At 46.5% G+C, this 25,668-nt stretch overlaps 1 protein-coding gene across 8 annotated transcripts in view; it reads left to right on the forward strand.

Annotated features, from left to right (window-relative positions):
* Positions 1–25,668, forward strand: part of GRIN2B (glutamate ionotropic receptor NMDA type subunit 2B) — a 571,331-nt gene that overhangs the window by 201,088 nt on the left and 344,575 nt on the right. For all 8 annotated transcript variants that reach the window (XM_072954744.1, XM_072954745.1, XM_072954746.1 and 5 more), the window contains one exon: positions 95–525. The gene's annotated coding sequence lies outside the window, so the exon portion shown is untranslated. The remainder of the gene's footprint in view (positions 1–94; positions 526–25,668) is intronic.

Raw genomic sequence — 25,668 nt, forward strand, 5'->3', positions numbered from 1 at the left:
CCTTAAAACGAATTGATATCTTTTTCGGAATGCATTTTTCTCACCCTCTGGGGGACACTCGAATCAAACCCTGACCGCCTCTTTTTCCCCTTAGGAAGGGGACGATTTGGGAATGACCATGCTCCACGGAGGGACAGAGCCGGCCCCCAGCTTCTCTACACAGAGCCTCCTCCACTAAAGCTCCAAAAATCAAAAACCGTAATTGCCAGAAGAATCATTAAAAAAAAAATAGTCCAGCCACTAACCTCACATGCAAACGGAATAATCACTCTGGATTCTGCATTGTGAGCTGCTCTCCATAGCCTGCATTACCTTTGAATTCCATTTTTTTTCTTTGAATTTGCATCTCTTCAAGACACAAGATTAAAACAAAATTCACGCTAAATTGGATTTTAAATGATCTTCCTTTTATTTATCCTTCGTCTTTCTTATGTGGATATGCAAGCGAGAAGAGACGCCTGGACATTCCCAACATGCTTACTCCCTTAATCTGTCCGTCTAGAGGTTTGGCTGCTACAAACCAAGGTAGGGCAAATTCGGTTTCCTTTTCTTCTCACCTGGGGTAGGGATTCCTTATTAATCTCTCTCTCCAAGTCCTTGAAGTGGATTTTTGGAGAAGAAAAGGTATCAAGATATTCAAATAATGCTGTTTGGGGGAAAAGGCTTGTTACAAAGAGGGGAAATCACCCATGTTATTTCTTTTCCTTCCTCATCAAACAGGTTTTGGGCTTTTTGGAGGTAGCGTGGGTGGATGTGTGTAGGGACAGAAGGTGTTGGATGGCATGGGGGTTATATGCATGCAGGCACAGCTGGGAGACCTGTGTGATTTTTCCAGTTAAATAGCAATTTATTCACCCCAGGCTAAAGCTCTGATTTTTATGGGGATCTCGAATTTTTTTTCTTTTTTTCTAGGCTTGCTTTTCCCCCTTGCCACTTCCATGCCTCTCTGGCTCCTGGGTCTACCTTCCTAGGCATCCTTTTTATGCCCTTTAGAAAATAAAATAATGAGTGAGATGCCTGTGGTTGTTGCCCCGAAGTCCACTTGCTGTCTAAAGGGCTGACACTGGGCCCGGAGATCCCGGGAGGCCTACTGCAGAGGGACAGGTCTAGGTGGGGGATCCGGCTGGTCTAAGAACACCTGAACCGAAGGATGCTGCAGGTTAAGAGGACTTCAACCTTAAGCTTGAAAAGAAGGAATTCTGTCAATATTCTGCTTTTTAATTTTTTTTTGGTGTGCTATTATATTTAAGCTATAAATTTCTCCTTCTGTCTACACATCTATTTATACCCACACATCCTCCAAGCAAACTGTTACTTCCACACTCTTGCAAAATGGCTATCTTGCAGAGTTCTAAAATGCTGTGCGTGTGGAAGGGGTGCAGAATTCGACACGTGAGTCTTTGTGTTAAACAAAGGGACTTGCCGTTCGCATGTGTTAGCCTCGTACCCTCCAAAGAGAATTAATACTTACATTTTTCTCCCTCTCATCAATTTCTACAACATGTGAAATGGGGATCAGCAGTATTTTCATGTACTTGAAGAGAGAAATAGCTGGAGAAATGGAAAAGACTTAGCTAATGGCTCTTCAGCTAGCCACTCATGCAGTCCAAGACAAGTCCTGGGAAATCAGATCGCCGGGGGCTGGAGGGCTGAGGTGGTGAGCTGGCTACTCCTCTCCCTGGGTCACTGACCATATGTCTCCAAACTCTGGAGGCACCCAAGTGCAGGAATCAGGTTGAGATAAAGATCTTCAAAAGAATGTAGTAGAATCATTAGCATCCTTGTTCTTCCTGAAAGTATTCTCCCTCCAAATCTTTTTTTCCAGTGTTTTAAAATAATACTTTGAAACAATCCAAAATCCTAAAGGGATGTGGGGAAAGTAATGGAAGGTCCTTGTCATTCAACATCATGGTAGAAGATAGTTCTTCATCGTCCATAAAAGGTGGATATAATCCGATTCTCTGTTCCCCTCCCCCAGTTTTGATTCTTCTGAGCGTTTGATGCTTAAACACTCCTCTGTAAGCATGGTGTCATCAGAGTGACAGGTTGGGATCCCACTTTGAGCCATGTTCTCACCATGTCTACAAATAGCTGAGGTTATCCAGTGTGTGCTCACCTTAGAGACACCTGAGCTGGTTCCCCATCTGCTTCTACTCCTTCAAGTGGGAGGATGAACTCTTAATTTTACTTCAAAATAGAACAGAGGTATGGATGAAAAAAGCAGCTTCCTGTGTGATGGTTCCATAGGTAAGATGTGCCAGGCAAGGTGGGTCTCAAAGGGCACTGCCCCTCTTGCGTTCCTGGTGCCACGACGGTGCTCTCCACCAAGTAGGACCTTCGTCATGTTGGTTCGTGACGTGGTTACCAGGAGGCCTTTCGACAGAGTCTTAGCCCCATTCGCCTTAAATGCTAAAGGGGTTAAGCCAGGTTCCAGGCCATCATTAGTCGGTCCTAAGGTCTGGCAAAGGACAAGACCCTGAAAGGGGAGGAAGAGGAGGACTACGTGGTGGAAAGCTACAAAGGAAAGAATGGAATCTGTCTGGAAAGGGCTCATTGGGATTCAAGAAGGAATTGCCGCAGGTGGCCTGCGCCTTTTCCAAATCCAGAGCCATTTGGGGGACCCTGGGAGGAGGCAGGTGTCCCCATCCTCGTGAGCAGATGCTGTGATGCGGTGACTCAGTGGTGCTCTGGGCTGCCTCGGGGCCATTGTTCTCTTCCCTCTTTTTCCTCACAGCACAAAGAGCTGACTGGGTTCTATTTAGTCTTCTCCCCTCCTGCCTCCCCTCTTCGGTGCGTGTTACCTGGGAAAGCAGTGTGGCGCTGGTGGGAGGAAGAGCACATTTAATTCCAATCGAGGCACCTCTGTGATGTGCAATTAAGAAAAAAAAATTAATAGGAAATAAAGACTTCCCAGGAAAGCACGGTTCTGGATGTTAGGTTGGTGATTTCAAGGGAAGCAGAACAACATGATGTCTTCTCTGCCTGTGTTTCAGGTGTGGCAAAGCATGATGGATCTGTGAACACAGAACAGTCTGGCAGCTTAGAGATAGATGTTGAATGCAAGAAGAGGAGCAGGGTGTGCCCTGGAGGGTCTAGGTTCTTCTCTCCATTGGTTCCACCCCTGGGAAGCCTGTCTGTCTGAAGAGTCTTGTTTTGCCACTGCATGTGTGTAATTTATCAAGGGGTAGATAGAGCCAAAGGGAATAAGTAAGGAGGCAAAATGACAGCAAAGGAGGAGGAAGAGAAGAAATTCCTCTAGTCACTACTTTGCACACCCAGTTCCTTTCTTTTAGGCTGAGCGAGAAGAGAGACTTCCTCTGGTGAAGTGAAGAACAGCAGGTACCTTGATTTTGTATTCCTGCTTCACTTCCAGAAGGAGGGCTTCAGAACTTAGACCGTCTCCCTTGACCTTCACATCCATGTACCCAGCCTTGTGTGAGGAGGGGCAACGGGCACCAGGGGGCTGGACCTGTGGACTAAAATTGGTTGGTGGGATGAGTGGTGCTTCACAGGGAGAAACAGGACTGAGCTGAGCCAGCCGTTGGCCCTGTCATCATCATCTCGTAAAACATGTTCCATCTCCTCCATGAATATGATGAACTCAGGATGCAGGGTTTGCCTTTTCCCATTTCCTAACTGTTTAAGAATCTGAAAATGGAGGTGACATGTCCACTGGTACTGACAGGTTAAAGCAAAAATTTAGTTAATATTTATTGACTATGAAATATAGAAGGAGGCAGGGGAAAGGACAGGTTATGTGTGAAGAAACCAGAGCCCAAAAATCAGCCTGCAGGAGCCAGGGTAGAACTCACCATTCTAGAGGTTGGGAAACTATCATTCCGAGCGACAGCCTTCTCTCCTTAATGACGAAGACCAGGACTGACAAAACAACGCATCTCGCGTAACTTGTAGGGGTCGGGAGTGGATAAGCTCCTTTTCCTCGCTACCATTCTGTACCTTCCTTAAGAATTCTAGAAATTTCTTCCTTTCAGTAAACTACATTTTCAGTCTCTGCTACTATGCATATAATCGGATCCTAGTGTGGTCTCTCTCTGTGAATAAATATGGATCAAAAGAGTTACTGGTCTAATGAATTGTTCACATTTATTAAAGTGCATCTCCTCTTTGCAACCACAAGAAGGAGTCTCCAGGGAGAGTAGATTAGTGGTTGAATTGGTATTATCTTTCAGAAGGATGCAGAAGATAGAACAGAATGTCGTCAGGGTGAAGGAGCTGACGTAACTCAGGGGAGGCGGCCTTCTAGGATGCACCTGTGGCTGTTAACGGTGTGTCTGTAGCCATCACACAAAATCCGTGGTGTGGATGAGCTCTTGGGGTTTTGTGAACCCAGAGAGGTGTGTTCAGGACCTTGTGGTTGGTTCCTCAATGCTCTCCAACCACCTTATTTTTGTCTTTTCACTTTCCATTGCTTTCAGCTGAGGTTGGGAGAGAGGGGACTGAGTGCATATGTCAATCCCTCAGTGAAATCCTCTGTGACTGCCCCAGGCAGAGGGATCGCTCTGCCTTCTGTGGATCACCCATGCTTGTTCATGATTATTTGTATACTTTATCCTAGTTTTGTTTATATGCCCTGTTTCCCTAAGAAGTTGGTGAAGCCCTTGAGGGCGGGGAGGGATGTTTATTCATCTTAGAATCATTTGTACTTAACACAGTGACTGGCACGTAATGGGTACTTGGGAGAGTATTAAATGAATGAATGGAGAGAAGAACTGAAATTCTCATTAGTGAGTGATGCTCTTTGTTGTTTGTTCTCATGGGTGCAGGAATGGTTTGGAGTTCTGATGTTAGATGAGATCAAGAACATCAGAGATCTATGACACTTGAGAAAGCATCTCCTCTGACCTTCTCATTTAATAGATGATGAAACTAAGATCCGGGGACATTAAGCGATTTGTTTAAAGTGGTGAAGCTGCTTAGGGCGAAGGCTTTGTGCACCACACCACTGAATAGAGTGAGATGGGCAGGTTATCTGTAGATTTCAGATGTCAATATCAGCCCGTCTCAAACTTTATTGTAAATAGGAATCACCTGGGGATCTTGTTAAAATGTACATTCTGAATCAGTGGGTCTGGGGTGGTACCCAAGATTCTGCATTTCTAACAATTTCCCAGGTGATGCCAAAGTTGCTGGACCATGTATCATGGAGTCTACATCATTCCTGAATGTAATTCTAAATCATGGTTAACACTGGCAGTTCCAGATACGTTATTACTTCTGGGACTTTGTCCTTTGTTGTTCTTAAAAATAGAAAAGAAAACTCAGAGAGGAGCCTTGGTATTTAAGTTCACCCGGGTCCTCCCTTCCATCACTCTTCCATCCACGAATGTCTTTTGCCTCTTCTCCTTCCATCCTCTCTGCCTCCTTATTCTGGTCATTCTCATGACTGGCTCTTCTCCCACTTTTCATGTTCTCCTGCTTCTGAGTTTATTTATTAGTGTCTCTTGTCTTTTGCACCATCTCTTCTTTTAACTTTTTTTTTATGACTTTTGCTTGCCTCAGTTATTCAACAAACATTTGTTAAGAACCAATATTTGTCAAGCACTGTGTGAAGAAAAAGAATTAGCTCTGGTCTGTACCTTCCAGTGGCTTGAGATTTAATGGGGGAGACGTGTGAGGAGCCTACCTGTGCATGGGTAGCAGCTCTAAAGGAGAGCAGCCTGGGAGAATGATGTGGGCTTCATGGAGGGGTTGACATCCAAACTATGTCTTTAAATAATTAGGAGTTGTACAGAAGAAAGAGAGAGAGAATGGTCATCTAAGGAGGGTGGAGAGCAAGATGGAGAGTCAAGCGCTGTGAAGGGGCTAGCCTCCTGCTCTCCCTGGCAGCCCTTGCCTGGGGGAGAAGATCAGCACAGCGCTGTGCTGGTTCACTGCTTAGGAATTTCAGATTCCAAACAATGAGGCCAGAGGATAAAGTCAGGGTCTTTTTAAAGAAGAGGGACGAGGCTCTAATTTCTGCTCTAATGATTCTGCAGTCAGTGAGTCCTAGACCTGTTCATTAGGCTTGCCCCTGGCAGGAGCAAATGATACAATTTTCATCTTAGACCACTGGATTGCGGCGAACTCTGTGGATGGCCGTTATGAAGAAAAGGACAGCTGTTAGCTGGGTGGGGGCCAAGGAGAGAACTGGATCTTGGCCCCGGCCAAGCTACTCGGAGTGAAGGCCCAGCCTGGCCCCACGTGTTTCTGGAGCAGGGAGGTGGGGAGTCGCCACGCTATCCAGATCCCAGCTTCTCTCCTTAATGGCGCAGGGGTGAGTGGGGAAAGGAGGGGCTCCGTCACTCCCTGGGCACTCACAGAACGTGCTGGTAGCCTTTTTTAGGTGGCCTCTTGTTTCAGAAGTGTTCTTCACAGGGGTGCCCAGGTGTAGAGATGGTAGGAAGACACCTTCAGCTCCCACTTATTAAACTGTAGCATGGGTGCCTGAGGGAAGGGGGATTGGAAATGGCTGTTCCTCTCATTTTTGTTCCCACCTTGTTCTGCTCCCCTTCTTTCTACTCTTTTCCCCCACTTTAACCATTTCTATATTATGGTTTGTATCATTTCAATGAGCAAACAGAACCTAAGCTTGGCCTAAAGACTTTTTAAAGATCCACTTCGTATCAAGAGAGTATCCTGAGTCTGAAGGTACGTGGATGAGCTGATGCCGCCACTGGGTGGTGGGCCATTCATTGCAAGGTGACTTGAGGGGCAGGGCAGTGGAGGCATAGTGACAAGGGACAGGGAGAGGGGTCGGGGAGAGGGGAGAAGGAGGAGGCCAGGCCTTGGGGAGTGGCAGGCCTGGAAGGAAAGGGAAGCCCAGGCTTTGACCCAGCTGGGGGTCCAGCTTGGTAAAGGCGGATGCCCGTCATCTGTCACAGAGAGTTTCCTACATCAAGGCAATTTATTATTTCGACTGGTTAACTTGCTCGACTCATAACAGCCAAACTAGCTCCATACAGGCTATCCTCCGTGGCTTTACTCACTGCCTCATTCGGACCATGAATTTCCTTCTTTCGAAAGAAATGTCAAGTCTGAATTTCTCATTAATCTTTATATAGACCCTCTCAGGGCTTCAACTGGTTAGAATTTCTTAGGAAATCAGATCTTGTTTCTTTTTGAGAGATGAGACTTAAAAGCAATGGCTGGATGAAAGCTTTGCATTGTCTGGGGAGGGGAGAAGAGAGGCTTGGAAGAGACCTGAAGCTCAGGGGACATCTTTAACCCTTTCCCCAGAGCTTGCTGTACTCTGTAAGAATGCCCAGATGTTCTGGATCAGTCCCCCACCTTCGAGGGGCCGCAGTCAGGTCACCCAGCCACCACTGTATCCAGTGTCTTTGGATTAGAGATCCGTGTTTTTCATGTGCGTCCAAATACACACACACCAGCACTAGACTTGTGTACATATGGGCATGTTTGTGCGATGACTTACCTACCAAACAGTAGTCAAAAATAATCTGAAATGCACTTAATGTGTTTATGTGTTTAGTTACAGTGATGCATGTGGTGTGTGTGTGTGTGTGTGTGTGTGTGAGAGAGAGAGAGAGAGAGAGAGAGAGAGAGAGAAAGAGAGAGAGAGAGAGAGAGACTGGGATAATAAGAATATTAATGCTAACAGGCAACTTGAAGATTGTCTGTCTTCCACAACCACCATTTTAAAGCTGTGGAAAGAGTCCGAAGGTCCCATTAGCCTCATGGTCTAAAGTCACGTACATGCAGCAGAGCCATGTCCCGAATCTCTTTTCAGTGCCCTGCCCTACTCGTCCCTTTGGAGGGCCTGTCCCTTAAGCTAACCAGTGGCCAGCATTTGGTCACCCACACATGTTGGGAGCCCAGGGTGTCCTGTACTCCCTTGATGTGCATGTAATGGGTCTTTAAAATGCTCAGTGTTTCCAGGGTATCCAGCAGCTGCCTGCATGACGATGGAGGAGGTGGTGGTCTTGGGAGTCAGAGCTTCTTTTTGTTTCTGCTCGTGTTACTTTATTTGGCGACTGTCATTTCTGAAATAGTGAGACAGGCTAAACAGGCTTAACCGCAGGTCAGTAATGCCGTCACCTGCAGAGCTTCAGCCAAAATAAACACAAAAAACTAAACACCAGAACCAGGATGGCCATGCCCAGGCCATACCCCAAACAGTTAAATTAAAATCTCTCAGGGAGGGAGCCTGGTTCCCCCTCTTTTTTTACATTAAGAGCACTTTATGTTAACGTATGAATGGCCTTTCCAGTAAAACATGAAAAGATCTATACGGTTTCTACAAAATTTAAGTTTTTGCTACAATACATGGTCTGTTGCTTTTAAGCAAGCTAGGCAGGTAAGGCTGTGGTCACTTAAAATGTTTCCCAGGGGATTCTAACGTGTGGCCACGTCGGAGGACCACTGGGCGAGGTGATGGACAGCACACCTGCCAGCTCTGCGCATCATGCAAGCCTAGCATTTCAATGTGCAGAGTGAGATCCTCGTGCGTTCAGCTGTTCCATGACGGACAGAGGGTCCCTGAGTCAGAGGTCAGAAGAAGTGGTTGGAATATGAGGGCTTGAGGGAACAGTGCCTGCAGAGGGTGCAGCTGGTGTTGAATGAAGAGCAGAGCTGTCTTTGCCCCGCTCCTGAGCACTCTCCACGTTGACCCAGGCCTGGTGTGGAGCGTTCAGAAAGTTAGGGGGCTACTTTCCCCGACACCCTTGAAACAGGTGTGGCTGTGAAGTAGGGCGAGCGGTCCATGGTTCTGCAAAGATCCCCTGATCCACTTAGCCTCTATTGAGGGTGCCCCATTTCTTGTTTCGGAGAAGAAGCCTCATTTCACTCCTTTGAAACACTGTAAATGTAGGAAAACTATTAATAAATGGGGCTGGATAAGCAGACCCTGATTGACTGGTGAGGGGTGTGAATGGTGCAATTATCCTAGTGCCGGGTGGAATCCACTAGCCTGGTCTCCTCCCTCAGTGCCTGCAGTCGAACATTAAAGGCACGAAGAGGAGGAAGAGGGTGGGAGGCATTAAGCTTCGTTCTTTTCTGACTGTAGCTTTAATTACTGACTGTTAGGTTGGCTGGGTTAATAGTTTTCTCACCTCCTTCCTTTTTGGCTCCCTCCCCTCCCCATTTTTAAAATAAACGGAACTTAAATGTACAGAGATGAGGGGAGAAAAATAAAAACAGATTTAGAGATCTGTGTTCCATTAAAGAGACAAACTATGAGAGAGTAAAAATGCTAGGTCTGTTCTGGATGTCTGCTCAGAGCAGCTGGAGATGCAGGAGAGAGGCGATGAGTGTGGTTTGGAGGCACGGTGGATTTTGGTGGGTGAGGCAGAGGTGTGGGCCTCTCAACACCTAGGAGAAACCTAAGGAGTCTACTCACCGATCTGCATTTCCAGATATCTACTGGTTGGCCCTATGGAAGCAAAACTTCCCAATCATTGAGATACTGCAGCCTCTTCGCTTGGATCTGTTACCATGCAGACCACGCGTTCTGTGGGGCCAGAATTGATGTCTTCAGGGTTCGTGGCTCTCCTTTTGATCGCCTTGTTAGAAACTCCAGGATTGTTTCTGTGCTTAAGGGAGAAGGGAACAAATTTCAGTCCTCCTCTGGTTCTGTTTTCATCTATATCCTCATTTTTCCTTCACCTTACAGAGGAAAAAAGGCTGCAGAAGAAATCCTACCCTGGCCACATATAGGTGCTCAGATTTGGAAGGTGTTTCTTGGATAGGAGAATGTTGACCCCTTGGGTTTTTGGAGAAAAATATATGGGATGGATTTTCTTAGAGCCTGCGTAGAGAAAAGAAAGCACTTTTTTTGTTGGTTGATTAATTTGTCTTTTTCCCTTGAGAACAAGATTCCCTGCTTTATGCACTTTATGTCCACAGTGCTTTGCAGAATGCTCTCTGCACCTGGGCACTGCTCACAAACACCAGTTGTTGATACAGATGACGATGGAGATAAACGTGCATTGAGGATAAAGTTGACATATTTACACCTTTCATGTTTCCATTTCCTTGCCATCCAAGCCCCTCTTAATGCTTCAGGTGAATTTTACTAGAGTTGTATGGATCAGAGCATCCTTAGTGCTAGTTATGGGCCAACAATGAAAATATACCCATTTCTCAGTGCCTCACTTCTTCATTCACTGTGTTCAGTAAGGATCTTCCTTCCAAAAGCTCTCACTCATGACTTACGCTTTCCCCCTTCCCTTCAAATTCCATGTAAATACTGTCCATTCCTTAGGGTCCATCTCAGAGCTGTCTCGCCCACAGTCTTGCTTGATCTTCCCAGCTGGAAGTAAGTTTGTCCCAAGTTGTTTGCTTACGTACTGCTTTTGTTTTCCCTCTGTCTGTAGCACCTTTCTCATGTTAGCTTTTGGGGCAAATCCCTAGGAGGGCTTTTTCATCTCATGTCCCCCAGTTGCCTTCACTGTGCTGAGCTTTCTGGAATAAATGAGATCATAGTTATTCACCTTCTCAGCCTCTCCTTTTTATTTTGTACCTCTTGACAGAGATGCTTTGATTTCAAGATAAAATTCAAAGTTGGCTCTGAAACTTATGAATGGTCCTTCCATCATCATAGCAGGCAATCTAGTTTATTGATAAATCTGCCTTTATTGTAACTGAGACCGAGGTTAGGGAAGGAAGTGAGAAGGTCCTGGAATCAGGTAGCCAGAAGTTGTAGATCATTTTGGAGATAAATGGCGGAATGAAAATGCCTAAGAATTACTGCTGTCAGTTTAAATATGATAATTATCTAAAAGGAATTGCCTCATCTTTGCTTAAGACAATTTCAATTTTCTGTTGAAATTGGGCCTTGAATCGGCAATAGATATTTGTGGTCATATTATATATATGTATTATATTCTGGGTGACATTAACATATTTTATCTCATTTAATCCTTACCACAAGGCTGACATTATTATTTTGTTTCTCAGATGAACAGAGTGAGGATTAGAGAGCTCAAGGTCACGTTGCTGTAAGCAGCAAGCCAGGACTCCAGCTTTGATCCTCCGATTCTAACCTCTGACTCTTTAAATTATATAGAGCCGCCCCCAGTGTGAAAGGAGATGTGGGTCTATGTTGTGTGTAGAGGACCCCATGAACAGCACGTCCTCTGCAACTTCAGCTAAAGTGACTTCTAGATCCCTTTTCTCTGGGCCTTGCTCTTGGCAAAAGGCAAAGTTGTTTTCAAGTGGAAAAATGCATCCTACAAAATAGCCAATTTCTGGACCAGAATCTAATTTAGTGAGGACAAAAGGTGAGAAGGTCGTGGCACTGGCAATCAGCATCTCTTTTGTTTCACAGGATGGTGAAGGCCTGGGCACCATCTTCCTAGCCGGTTCCTACCATTCTGTAAATATACTCCACCTCCAGCTTGAAGACTCTACTTCCTGGAAGAGGAAGCAGTCCTCTTCTCTACTCATTTAACCTTGGGCATTCTGATGATTACCCATTTTCTCGTAGTGCTCTCTCCCTCAAACCTATTTGTAAACTTCCGCTTTGAGTGGAGCCTGCCTAGTGGTTAGAGTAAGAGACTGGCTGCCAGGAGCCTTGCTCTGTTGTTGGGTTTTTATTAGTAACGGGACTCATTATCATTGTTCTATGAGATGTACTTGCTTCATTCCAAAAAGACAAGAGGGAGCTCATTTTGTTTCAAATGCCTGCATTAACCATTGACTCAGAGGGCAGTTTTTAAAAATAAAATAAATGTATAAGACAAGGGTTCAATTTTGTACATCTTTATTTTTCTGCTTAAGCAAAGAGGCTGTGCCTTGGTGCCACGGGGAGTCCTGGGGCCTCAGCTTTACCACATGCATATTTTAAAACGACTTTTCAGTAATTTGAAGCAAAATGGTGTTGAGGAAAAAGCAGGCGGACTGGCCAAGGGGCCAGGAACCCAGGTCCTGTCTCAGTGCTGTGCAGGTGCTGTGGGGCTCAGGCAAGTCACACAACCTCGCTGAACTTGCTTCCTCATCTATAAAATGAACTCTGTAGGGGAGATAAGTACTGTGCTGTGGATCATATGAAGAAACGGAAAGGAGCCCCTTAAACCATAAGTTTAATACCCACACATACCACATCATTTTTAATAACTCCATCCTGCTCAAAATGACAGCTTTTCAATGGCCCTCATTGCGGGCCAGCCATTCCCAGTGGGCAAGAGAAGAGGAGGTATCTGATGGGGAAGACAGACAGCCGAGGCCCCGGGATGCTGAAGGCAGAGCGGTACCAGGCACTGTGACCTGTGGTTTTTAATCTTTGGTCTGTGTCTCCTTCTCAGGTTCTCTTTCACAGTATTTATCTAGAAAACTAGATAAGTGCTTGTCAGAAAGGAGAGCAAGACTAATCTTTCTAGCTTTATGGATACAACCATTTTCTCCAGGCTTATCTTTTATCTTTACACAATCCAAGAAGAGGAGAGATGGAGATGGAGACACCAGCGGAGGAAAAGGATAACATGAGAGGCGGTCCCACACGCCAGGCCTCTGCTGGTTCCTCCCCCTCTGTCTGCAGGGCCCGCCCCACAGAAGCTCTCCTACTGCCCTCCTGTTCCGCCTTCAAGATTCAGCTTGGGGATCCTCTGCTCCAGGTCTTCCTGGTCCCCGGAGGCCAGCGTCACTGCCCTCTTCCTGCTCCATGGTCCCCCTGGTTTGAAATGACTCTTTGTGTCTCCATCCTATGATGCGAATTTCTCCAGGATAGAAACAGCCTCTGCCCTCTACCCGCTGGCGCCTAGCAGGATGCTGGCACGTGGCGGACCTGCACTAGATAGCTGGAGACATGGTGGGAGCACCTCCCAGCCCTGTGCTCACTGCATTACATACATGGGTGAATCTGAGCCCCAGGCCCCCTCGGAGGGACGTATAGTTATCACCTACATTTTATGGGTAAGGGTACTGAGGCCACGAAGAACAGCCCAAGTGGCAGAGCCAGGATTTGAACCTAGCCGTCTGGCTTGAGTTCACGCTCTTAAGCTTTATGCTCCACAAAAATTTATAGTAAAGTTTTACGGTTGACTTGAACAGTCAGACACTTAGAGGAAACATATTAATGTGTCCGGTTTGGTTCTACATAACAAGGACAATGGAGCTAAGAGAAAGGGTGCACAGCAGAATTAGCAGGGCGGTTAGGACTTGGACTTGTGTGCGTAGTTGTGGACCTCATTCTCCTGATGTGTTCCTTCGATATGGGGCACACCCAGGACCGTCTTCCAGAAGTGCGGGGGAGATGAGTGGGATTGTTGTTGAGTTTCGCCGTGGGTGGAGTGGGCTGTATTTCCAGCACTTGTACTTCTCAGCTGCTTACTGTGATCATCTTTTGGTTCCTTAAGTTTTCCTGGCCACCATCTCGGCCACTGGTACTTCAGGGGTGCTGGGGAGCCTGCTGGCCTGTATCCCCCTCCATCCTTTCTTTCTTCCTGCAGTCTAACATGGCAGCAGGTACAGAACACAGGGGTTGAAAGCAAGCCCCCAGGAGTCAGACAGCCAGGATTTCTGTTCTGCCCCTTTAGTTTACAGGGTGGATGTCTTCCCTTCTCTGTACCCCCAGATTCCTTACCTATGAGATGAGGTATTCATAATTCTGGCCCTCCAGTCATTGTGAGAATTAAGTGAGTTACTTTACTTTGGACAGTATTATCACAGCCCCTGGTCCCAACCGAGTCAGACCCAGTTTGGTGGCGAGGGTGTAACATATAGTTGTCCCGCATACAGGGCGGCCGTTCTGCCTTGGAGCCTTCCAGATCAAGACTGGCACTGATTTCTTTGACTATCCCATCAAATCATAGCTGGCAAGAGAAGAAAGTATGGCCAAGCACTGACATGTTCTTAGAATACTGAGAGAACATGATTTCTGAGTACAAAAAAAAAAAAAAAAAAAAAAAGAGAAGATATCCACAAATAGGAACTAATTAATGAAAGATTTAAAGGTTAAAGTGAGCGTTGGGCAGAATGACTGTGAATTTATCAAACAGAATGAAAAAGGAAAAGCTGTAAGGAAAACTGCAAACAAGGAAACATAAATCTGAGAAAGAAAGGGGAATGTTCAGTGAAAGGGAACAGCGGCCAAGACAAAGCCAGTTGGCTGTAATGGTCACAATCACTTACATTTCTGGAGTGCTTAATAGTTAGCTGTTTTCTTCCCAGCACATTTTTTGACATTCCCTGTATAGGAGGAATTCTGGGCAGGAAGTATTATTCCATTTTACAGATGAAGAAATTGAGGTACAACGTGCTCTAAAATTGTGCTAGAAAATTGTATGGTCAAGAAGAAGAAAGAGATGGGACTCCACCCAGCTTTTCTAAATCCCAAGTCCAGAGCTCTGTCTTCTCTGCCTCTGCCTTGAGAGAGCCGAGGAGAGCTGCCTGTTACCTGGGCTGAGACAGCTTGGAGGAAGCCTGATTGGTTACACAAAGAATTTACTCTGAGAAGAAAAATGACTTTGGTGGGTGGACGAGCCTACTGAGAAAAAGTGAAGGTTGTGAAACCTGCAAAGGTAGGGTCAACATATTATGAAAAAGATAGAAGAATTGGGGACAAAGGAGTTGTCTTTTTACTTCTTTTTATTTTTCCTTACTTTCCAAAATTTCCATAATAAAGTGAATTATTGTCATATTCAGAAAAGATGAGATAGAAGATTTAAAAAATAAGAATTTTAATGCTATCAGGAATTAGACAAAGGAACGGGGGAAAAGTCATCACCATAAGGGCAAGACGTAGATCCTTACTTTCTTTGAATGTAACTGGAAACTGGTTCCTGACACACAGTCACACGTGTGTGTTAGCTTCTGGGGGTGTGTGTATGTGTGTGTATATGACCTGAAGTCTAGCCTGGGTTAGGGAACAGAAAACCAAGTTAAAATTGGAGGGAGTTTTGAAACATTAATTAAGAAGAGTATAGAAAATAACCCCAGGTCTTAATGACAGATTCTAAAATGCCTCTAACAAGGAAGTGGTCACTGCGGGGCAAAGGCTGCTGCCATTTGAGAAAATCACAGAGGACTGGAAAGACATCTGAGGGCCAGCTTGTAACCTTTTAAAAAAAGAGATGATGGCTGGAAACTACAAACTCATAAGCATAAATGTTAAATTGGCAACAATATTGAACCTAATGGTCAGTTCCCAACACCTTGAAGAGACGAGGGCATAGCAACCATCAAAACGACTTTTAAAAGAAGCAACCCAGTTAGATCTGTGGTTTTCTGAGAAGGACGTGCTGGGCCGACTGTAGGAAACTGATATACGTAATTAAGAAAAAGTGGTGGAAGTTTTAGATCTGACTTCCCCTGAGATTCTATCCTTTATACAGAAAAAGTAGAGTGGGTTGAATAGATGGTGCTCAAGAGGGAGTGATGGGTGGTGCCTGCCGGCTCCGGCGATGCCGTGGACCTGTGATTACCTCTCACCTGGAGGGACTTGAACTCAGCCTCTGTTGTGTCCTCCACAAGGTGGGACATACAGTGCTCTGCCGGCCTCTTGAGGGCTGTGCTCCTGGCTGAGGGGTGAGGGGCTCTGCAGCCGTGAAGCTGGGAGCAGCCCCCTTTACCTGCTGCCACCCCCGCTCCCTGCTTTATCTTTGCCACCCCACCACCACTCCTTGTCCACACATGCGTGTGATCAACAATTCCTAAAATATGGGCTCTGGATCCCCCTCCAGAAAAACCCACTTTCCTGTAAACACCCCAAATTCCACACAAAGGATTAGGATGATGCCATGGATGCTGGGTCGGAACCCTCACCCTAGACCGCGTCTTGGGCACACCCTGGCACATCCTCCTCCACTTATTTGTCTCTGGAAGGGGATGGGGCCTGGGGAAGAATTTTCCTTGTGACCCCAACTCCTCTGTTGTTCCAGGATCCACCAGCCTCAAACATTTACAGAATATTTATGTAGGCTTGACATCAGTGCAGGCCTCGGGCTCTCTTTGCCGTGGGATCAGGCATAAGGCCCATCCTCCAAGAGCTGGCAGAGCAGGAGCCGAGACTTGAGCAGAAATGGCTGGAGGAGCAGGCAGAGCTGACATGTCTTCAAGGTGGTCTAGAGCAAGTGACATAGGAGCGCTGGCCATCTGGCCAGACGTGGGCCAGCAGCTCGGCCACTTGGGAGCGGGGTATTCAGTGCTTTGGAAGCAGTGCTTGTAATTCAGATAAAATTGGCATAAAGAACACCAGCTTCAATGCTCAGTCTACTGCGTCAGCCCTCTCCCAGTCTGCCCCGACCGACTCCTTGATTCTTGTCTAAGGCCCTGAGAACAAATTCTAGCCAGAGAGAAATTTTCCTTTGGGACCCCAGGGTAAGGATTTCTTAAGGTTTCTGAGAGGACCTTGTCCCCTCCCAACAGAGGGGACATTCAGTGGAGGTAACCTTTCTGGATTCCCTCCTCACGATGGGAACTTTGTATTTTCCACAGGGTGTCAGGCAGCGCCTTCCCAGGATGCCTTGGGGCCAGCATCTTTAGATTTTCTAGGCTGGAGCTGCTGTGTCTGTTACACCAAGGAAAACACAGGTTTTGAATAGTGTGTCCAGAGGGAGCCCCATTAGCCCTGCCCAGAGCAGCAGCCCGTGGGAATCCAGGGCCAGGACCTTGATGTCAAAGGGACCTGAGTTCAGAATCCTGAATTTACTGTGTGCCATTGAGTGACCTTGGATAAGGCACTTTATTTTTTGGCCCTGGGCTCCCCTCTTCTGTCAAGTGCAGGTCATGTGAAGGTTAGAAGAGGCAAAGTACATAAAGTGCCTGGAACTTAGCTCCCTTGACTCTGCCATCCACGCGGTACGAGCAGTGCCGGGGAGTTCTCAGTAGGGCAGGAGAAAGAGCGATGCTCCTGGCTGGCCTTCTCCGTCTCCTATTTCTCCCACACAGAATGCCTACCCCAGCCTTCCCCTCAGCAAGCCTCCACTCTGGCTCTAGTGAGAGAAGAGAGGAAGTGTCGAAGCTGGGTATGTTTGTTTCTGCTTACTAGGGGACAGAGTGAAGTGTGTGACACTCAGTGGTGCAGGATGACCTGGGGGATTGGGGACTGTTTCTAAATCAGTCCTGAAGTTAGGTCTGTCTAGGGAGCCAATCTGGAGAGACTTGGGGGCTGGGATCCTTGTGTTATTAGAGACAATGGCAGCAGCAAGGAAAGAGGGAGAGAGGGAAAAAAAAGATGGACAGATGGAAGAAGAGGAACACGCCATGTCCAGGACATCAGCTTCAGTCAAGTTCTTTGGCTTCTCTTCCACTTTGTGTGCTGAGGAGGCAAGATACAGGGATGGGGAGAAGATGGGAGAAGAAAGGTGGAAAGGAGAGGGCTGCGCGGAGGCTTCCCCTGCCCAGGCCGGGGGACGGGACTTGTGCACATGGGGTGCCTGTCTAACTGCGGTCCCCAGAGATGGGGCCACCTGCCGCCCGACCCCTTCCTAGCCCGGCCGATGATGACGACCACAGAGTCCTCTGCAGTTTTGGCACACTTCCGGGGAGAGCCAGAGAGCGACAGCTGCTCTGCCACCCTGGGAAGTTCTGTCTGGACTCCGGGGAGTTCCTGCGACCTCTTTGTGGAGGTCAGCCAGCCCGCCCGCCTGCCAGCCCCTCCTGGGCTTCCTTGGGTGTCGCAGTGGCTGTGCCCAGTCTGCTGCCCGGCAGCTCTGTGCTGGCTGCGGCTTGCTCCGTGTGCTCTTTGTCTTACTCCAGCCTCTAAATGATGGCAAACAGACATTTTAGGAAGGAGTTAAGCATTATGAGTTCACAGTATGTCAAGCATTCAAAGGGCAAATAGAAATCAATTTGGACTGTTTTCATGAGTTTTCGGTCATTTGCACCACAGTGCCTACCAGTAGCACAGGCAATTCAGGGTTAATTTTATACAAAATGAATGCCGTTAGCTACAGTCTGACTTGAGTGACTGCAGGCTGGTGTGGCACTGCTTTGTGAAACCTGTTTCCATCGGAAAAAGGCTGGGTGTGTTTAAGGCACTGGGTCCCAGTCTCCGTTTGGTGTGGGGATCAGAAGCAGGGATGAGGTGGGTGTGGAGGCAAGGGCAGCCTCGCTCTGCTCCCGCCGGGTTCCTCGGTGCCGCTGGGCTCCAGCCCAGATGCAGCTGGAGGATGAGGCTGCTGCCAAGCGAAGCCGTGCTCCCTGCTGCTTGCTGTGTGCAAGAGCCAGCTCAGCGTGTGTGTGTGTGTGTGTGTGTGTGTGTGTGTGTGTGTGTGTGTGTGTGTAAGACAGGCACAGACAGAGACAGGAAGACAGAGAGGATATGAGACTGTGAATGAAAAATCATTCCTTCACAGGGTACAAGAAACTTTAGAGAATGTTCCCCAGGGCACCAGTACTGATTTCCTACCAGGGCACCAGAATATTTGAAATGCTGCCCTGGTGGTTCTGACGTGCAGCCGGGCTGGAGAACTGCTCTTCCAGACCCGCCTGCCCGGCTTTCCCTGACCTGCACCTTTGTCTCCTGTGTGCCGAGTTAGGCTTCACCTCCAACCCTGCTGCCTGCGCCATTGATTCTAAGGGATTGAGTCCCCGGTGTCTTGAAACTCCTGGCTATTCTTATCTGCCAGTCCTAGGGACCCATGTTTCTAGAAGTCATGGTGGATTGATTAAATAAATGCTCTTAACCCTGTAATTTTATGCACACAGCTCTTCATGCTGTGGAAATAACTGTTCTTAGATTTGTTATTGTAAGTGGATTTCTCAGATTGCCTGGAGGAAAAGAACTTTCTCTAATTTTAATAAAACAAGTGTTTATTTAGCTATTCAGTTAAAATAGTCAGCATTTTTGCTTTTTATTCCTTTTTCTACTCTATTTCAAAATATGCACTAAGGAAACTTTTAAATATGTCGGCTCTGTGGGTTCTTGCACCTTCCTGCATCATGTTAAACACTTACCAGCTGAGATGCATCCTCCGCTTCATCTCCGTTGCACCTGCATCCAGATCTCCAGCAATATTTCTTCCTTACATTCTAGTGTCTTTCTCGCCCTCTCCCCTGAAGACCTCTATTCACCCTCCTCGTGAACGTCAAGCTTTACTTACTCTATTTCTCTTGGATCCCTGACCCCTGACTTGTCAATGTGGAACGCTTGTCGCTCCCCTCCCTTCCCCTCCCTACTCTACCACTTAGGTTTCATCACACTGTGTTTTAATTTCTCCATCACTGACCCGTCAGCTTGCAGTCATCTGCTTTTTCTGTTCTGTCACTCACAGTACTAAGAGTGGATGATGAAAGTCCCAGAAGTGATCTCACCTGTCATGCTCAGAGTCCTTCCTTCCAGAACACCAGCATCACTGAAAGACGGGGCAGCCAGCCTTTGTCTATGAGCCCCAGAATCACAAGCTTGCCTTGTCCAGAAAACATCACCTCCCTGAGCATTCTCTCCAAACTCCTGCTCACAGCTGACGGTCTCATGACGCTTGGCTGAGAAAGTCAACACTCTCCAATATGCATGTCCATAATCATTCTATTTTCAACGTAAACTGTAGTGTCTATCTTTCGTTGGCTGGAAACTGCTGAGGCGCCTTTGTTGCATCTTTCACAACTTCGACGGCCATTGTTTCTGACCCAATCCATCTTTTCATTAGGAGCTTTGCTGTCGTGCTCAGGGCTCCCACCCCGCTTTCCTGACATCCTGAAAATCTGTCTTCCTGCTACTTCTTCTCTGCTGCTTTCAATGTGATTGCCTTAAAATCTTTAGTTATCGAGAGTAAAATTCATCCCCATTACAACCCAACCCCTCTTTCTGAGGTTCCTGTTTCTTGGCTGGTACTGGCCTGCTCCCAGAGCCTCGAGCCAGGCACTTCAGGGAGCTTGTGCGTCACACTGATACCCTCTCCCCAGCCCCTGATGGACTCAATGGAATTGGTCTTCAGTGTGCTTTAGTATGCGATTCCTCCTTTTCACAAAAAGCGCAGTCAAGCCTTGTGGTAAAAACCATGGACCTTGGAGCTAAACTGCCTGGCTTTGCCAGTTCCTAGTGGTGGAAACTTTGAAAAATCATGTAACCTTTCTGTCTCAGTTTCCTTATTTATCTAATGGGAATAATCATAGTACAGCTGTTTCAAAATGTTTTGGGCACAAATAAGTTGATACCTGTGAAGTGCTTAGAACAGTGCCTGGCACATTGTAAGTGTTCAACATGATTATTATTAGATATTATTATTACCTCGCAGCAGTGGTTCTCAGCTGGGGACCATACTGCCTCTCAGGGGGCACTTGGCCATGTTTGGAGACAGCTTTGAATTTCGCAGTTAGGGGAAAGAGTGGCTACTGTCCCTTAGTGGGTGGGGGACCCCAGATGCTGCTAAACATCCTGTGATGCACAGGACAGCCTCCGGAAACAGCAGTCCAGCCCAATGTCAGCAGTGTTGAGGTGAGCGAGAGTGAAACGCAGCTCTGCATCTTGGCCCTGGACTCCACCACCATTTTCTCAAAGTGTAATCTAGTGTCTGTTTCTGGTCCTCAAGTCTTTGGAAAACTTATTTTTTCTCATGGTTTCAGTGACAGACTGATCCCGAGGGTTCTGAAATCTCCATTTCCAGCATCCTGATTATGTCTCCAGTGGTTTTTCAGAAAAATCCTCCCTATGTTGAAAAATGTTAAAGGAAAAACATTTTTTTAAAAAAGACCCGATGTCCCTCTCCCTTCTCCATTCCAGTGGCCACTCTCTCCCCCCCGTTGCCAACAGCCAGCCGTACGCCCGTCCTGGCGTGGCTCCCACTGGCGGTCCTTCCCGGGTCTCCTTCTTCTGCATTGTTTCCTGGGATCCTCATTTCCATTTCCATGGCTACTGCTTAGCGCAGGACTGGCTTCCCGCCTCCCCTCCTCGCCTCCATCCTCCACACAGCTGGTGGAATTGTCTTCATTAAACACTGTTTTCCTCTGCTCAAGAATCCACAGTGGCTCTCCATGACCACTTATTAGCCAAAGGAAATTCCCCACGAAGCCCTTTATGACCTGACCTCTCTCTGGCTGGGAGCCCCAGCCTCTGCACTTCTCCCTACACAGTCGCTGGGTGCTCACCTGTCTGAGCCCTCTTGTCTTGTCTCTGCACCTTGGCGTGTTATAATTCCCTTCCCTGGAAAGCCTTCTTCTCTCCTTTTGGCCCAGTCAGGCTTGTCACCTCTTTCAAAAGCTGACTCAGTTTTGAACTCCCCCAGGAAACCTTCCCGAACAACCCACCAGATTCTCCTTGTCCTATTACTTAATTTCTCATTTTGGTCTTAAGTACTTATTAGATTTGGCCTGCATTAATTTACACCTGCTGATGTGTATAAAGAATCCCTAAGTATTCTGAAAGCTTTTCCAAATGTATATGTTTCATTGCCCCCACCTTTTTTTGATAGTACCTCTTTTTTTCTTTTTTAAAGCCGATTCCCACAGCCCAAATCAAGTGCACTGGATATAGCAGGGCTTCAATAAATGATGTCCCTTTAACTATCTTTTTTTTCTCCCTCAAAGCCCAGGAGGAACTCCAAGAGCATATTTTATGGGTGACTTTAAAATAACCTACTCGTCTCTTTGTGGTTGTGTTGGTGGGAGGAGGAGGAGGAGGGGGTGGAAGAGGAGGAAGGAGAGGGAAATCTGGGTTTGCCAAGTACAGGCAACAAAATGGCTCTGCTCAAGAGGCAGCCAGAGGGAGCAAGGATGTGGTTGTGAGAAAAACTCATCAGTGCCATGGCCTGGGCACTTTTAATGGAGATGCTTTGTAGGGATAAAGGAGAGAGACAGGAATCCTAAAACACTTTGCAATCCAGATATTTTAACTCAGGACGGTTAACTTAGGAGGGTAATACCTAGCTATTTTTTTTAGCATTTTGTACGAAACAGTAATTTTTTTTTCCAGTTTTGTTGAAAAGTAGTTGACATACGTCACTGTGTAAGTTTAAGGTAGATGACGGTTTGATTTGCATACGTTGTGAAACGATAATCACAGGAGCTGTGGTTCAGCTAACATCCGTCGTCTCATACAGGCTTAGTAAAAAGAAAGTAGAAAGGATAAAGAAAAAAAAATTTCTCCTTGGCTTGGGAACTTTCAGGATTTACTCTTTTAACTTTCCTATATGCTGTGCGGCAGTATCGGTTTGATTTAGAAGGTAGATGAAAATATGCCACTCTGTAGCCAAGGAAACTTGGAGATTAAGGACTTGCCCCTGGGTCTCATGACTACTGTAAACTCAAGATTCTCCCCACTGGGCCCACTGCCTCCTCCTACTCTGTAAGGTAAGGCTTTAGGGGTCACCTACCTGGTTCCATACCCCTATTTTAAAGATTGGGATGCTAAGTGATTCCTTCATGGCATTAAAGTCCATGAGAAGTGAAGTTGGGTCTTGAATTAATTCCCAATTAGTGCTCTTTTCACTGTATCATCAACACTACACCTTAGTTCCAGTCTAAGGTGTCAGTAGACCTCTTCATGACCACCTGAAGACCAGTGCTGTCCAGTAGAACTTTCTGCCATGATGGAAGCGTCCTGTACCTTTTCTGTCCAGTGCAGTAGCCACTGGCCACATGTGGCAAGTGTGACTGGACAGTTTAAATTTAAATAGTCACAGGTGGCTGGTTGTTTCCACACTGGGTAATCCAGCTCTAGACTCGTGATTTTCTTATACGTGTCAGAATTAGTAACTTGCCTCATCTGGGTTTTTACCTCACCTCCCTTCTGTTTTCACCTGCTGGGAGGTCCCAGTAAACCATGAGGAACCTGAGGATGGAAGCTTGCTGGAGATTAGCATGATCAGAGCCTGGATCCCCTGGGTTGTCTCAGCACTCACACCTGGGGGGGCCTCAGCCTCCTGAGGGAGTCAGGCTCGGGGGTGGGGGGCTGGTGTGGAGGAAGCTCTGACGTGGCCACGTGGCAGTCTGCCAGTCTTCTCCGGGTGGTCCAGTGGAGGGCTCCTGCGGAGATGCACATGAGTTCATTAGGTGCTTCTGTCTCTAATTTCCACCCAGACATTCCTCAGAAGTCCCTTCGGTTGAAGCCTTTCTTTACAGCTCTCTGCCTCTCTCTGTGTATCTCTTGTGTTGCTTGTGTGTCAGTGTGTGTGTACACATACCTTTCTTCCTGTATCTTGCATTGCTTCAAAAGTACTAGTATTTCCTGAGGCTGCGCGCCCAGAAGAGTCTCCCAGAGGCAGACTTGTCGCTGCCAGTCCAGCGGGAGCATCAGAAAATGACAGCGTCCCCCAGGAGGATAGCTAATGAAAAGTTGGTGATCTGGCCTGGTAGGACCTGACCCTCTGTTTGCCTCTTTCTCTCTCCTTTCTTGGTCACATATTCTGCTCACCTTGAATTTTAATCTAATTCATTATTTATGCCTACAAGGAAAATATACTGAACTCTCTTTAACCTGTGGGACATAAGGCATTGGGAGCTTTCGCCTTTGAATTAATGGAGTCTGTTTACATATGGAAATGAAGGGGCGAGGGAGAAAGAACTTTCCTTAGAAATTCAGTCTATAATTCCAGGACTAGAAGGAGGATTCCAAGCTCTGATTTTCTGAATCCAGAGAAGTTGGGGAACAAAATAAACTTGACATTAACTGTCTAAGGGACATAGGTGCTACTCATCCATGTAAAATGTATCCTTTTGCCCTTTATTGCCTTGAACATTTATTGGAAAGCAGAAATTCTGCTGCAGCCTGTGGGCTTTCTGGTCAACCCTCAGGAGCCACTCCAGGTTTCACTTGAAGTGTTGCAGCTCGTTGCTGGGCAGACAGATGGGGGACCACACAGGGCATCCAGAGTCCATACGGAATGAACAGTTGGAGGCAGTGACTTGGAGAACAGGGCGCGGGTTTTCAGACTGAAGCTTTTAGAACCAGGGTAGGAAGATTCAGGGCAGCTGTGACAAAGAGAGAGAGTCATGGCCATGATAAGAGATCTTTGCACAGTCTTCTCCCAGGAATGTGGATTTTATGAACAGAACTCAAAATTGACACAAGTTGTCTTTTAAGTCAGAGATCTACTCACGTCTGCCTTTGAGGGCTCACTATTGCTTGCAGACCGAAATCCCCGCCGTCCCCTGCCGGAGGTCCAGACACCCAGGGTTTGGCTTTGGTGGTCCAGGCAGCCTCCTGCCCACTGCACCGCCTTCTCCTCTCTCCTCTGCTCTCGGCATCGACAGACTTCCTTGCCTTTGCTCCTACCGATACTTTGTGCCTTCAGTCAGGTACCTCCTCCCCAGCCCCTCACTGGCCTTGTCAGAATTCTAGCTATTCTTCAAGGTCCTGTCGGAAATCTCACGTCCTCTAAAAAGCCATCCCATATCCTTCGAACAGGTGGCACTTGCCCCCTCCCACATTCTTACGTGTCCCTCCACGTCTTCTCCAAGGCGCGTGCCACTGCCAAGTCTGATTTCAGCTTATTAATATGTGTGTCTGATGCCACCACTGGACAGTGGGCCCCTGGACAGCCAGGCAGCCTCTCGTTCATCTTCATATTCTGCACGGGATCTAGGAAGATGCACTACAAGCAGTAGACACATTAACTGGAGTTGTTCTTTGTTTCTTAGCTGAAGCTGCTGGCTGCTTGCCTTTCTCTCTTCATTTGCCTTTTGTACCTGATTCATCGTTTCTAAGTGTTGTATACCCTGCCCAAGCCCAGATGTGGAACCGAGGCAACGGAGGAAAGCTGCTCCCGTGTGTCTGATGGTTTCTGCCCGGTTCAGCTCAAAATCATTCAGGTGCAGATCTAATTTTAGCTAAAGAGAATAAAAACATATTTTGCTTCAGTTAGAACTTGTTTCTTGCTCTTTAAAAATCATCAAAGTAAAGTTTCAGATTTGAATACAGTTGGCCCCCTGTATCTTAGGGTTTTACATCCATGGATTCAACCAACTGTGGGTGGAAAATACTCAGAAAAAAATTCCAGGAACCTCCAAAAGGCAGGATTTAAATTTGCCATGCACTGGCAGTTATTTACTTAGCGTTTCCATCGTATTAGGTATTAGAAGTAATTTAGAGATAATTTAAAGTAGGAGGATGTGCATAGGTTTTGAGCAAGTACCGCAGCATTATATATAAAGGACTTGAGCACCGCGGAACTTTGATATCCATGTCTGGGGGCAGAGGTGTCCTGGAACCAATCCCCCTGGGATACCCAAAGATGACTTTATTCCTTTCAGATAGAACTAAGGTGGCAAATTTAGGCAAAATTCTAAGTCTGCTGCAGATGTGTGCTGAGGCTTCACTTCTCATTGTTAGCCTGTAAGCATCTTTAATGTTATTTCAGAATATTGGATTTTGCATGTGCATTTTCCTAAACTATGTTTCTGAATTGTATTTAGATTTATGTACAGGTCAAATCCTGTTACAAGAAGTAGCTTGAACATGAAAATTTCTCTACTACCAAAGAATGCTAACTCTAAACATGTAACTCATTTGTCTCAAATAATATTCAATCCAACAGAATTTTTGGATTTAAAATTTATGATCAAATTGTAGTTTATTGCAGTAATTCATTTCCTTCAAATAGTTTGAAGATGTTCTGTTAAATCTGTAGTCAATTTTGTTAAATTTTCTGGGATGAGAGGGAGACAAGGGGATGGCTGAGTTGATGGGAGAATCATTTACAGGCAGATCTTGGAGATATTGTGAGTTTAATTCCAGACCACTGCAATCAAGTGAATATCCAAATAAAGCGAGGCACACGGATTTTTTGGTTTCCCGATGCACATTAAAGTTATATTTACACTATACTATAGTCTATT

This window comes from Vicugna pacos, chromosome 34 (assembly GCF_048564905.1).
Source record: "Vicugna pacos chromosome 34, VicPac4, whole genome shotgun sequence".
Lineage (NCBI taxonomy): Eukaryota > Metazoa > Chordata > Mammalia > Artiodactyla > Camelidae > Vicugna > Vicugna pacos.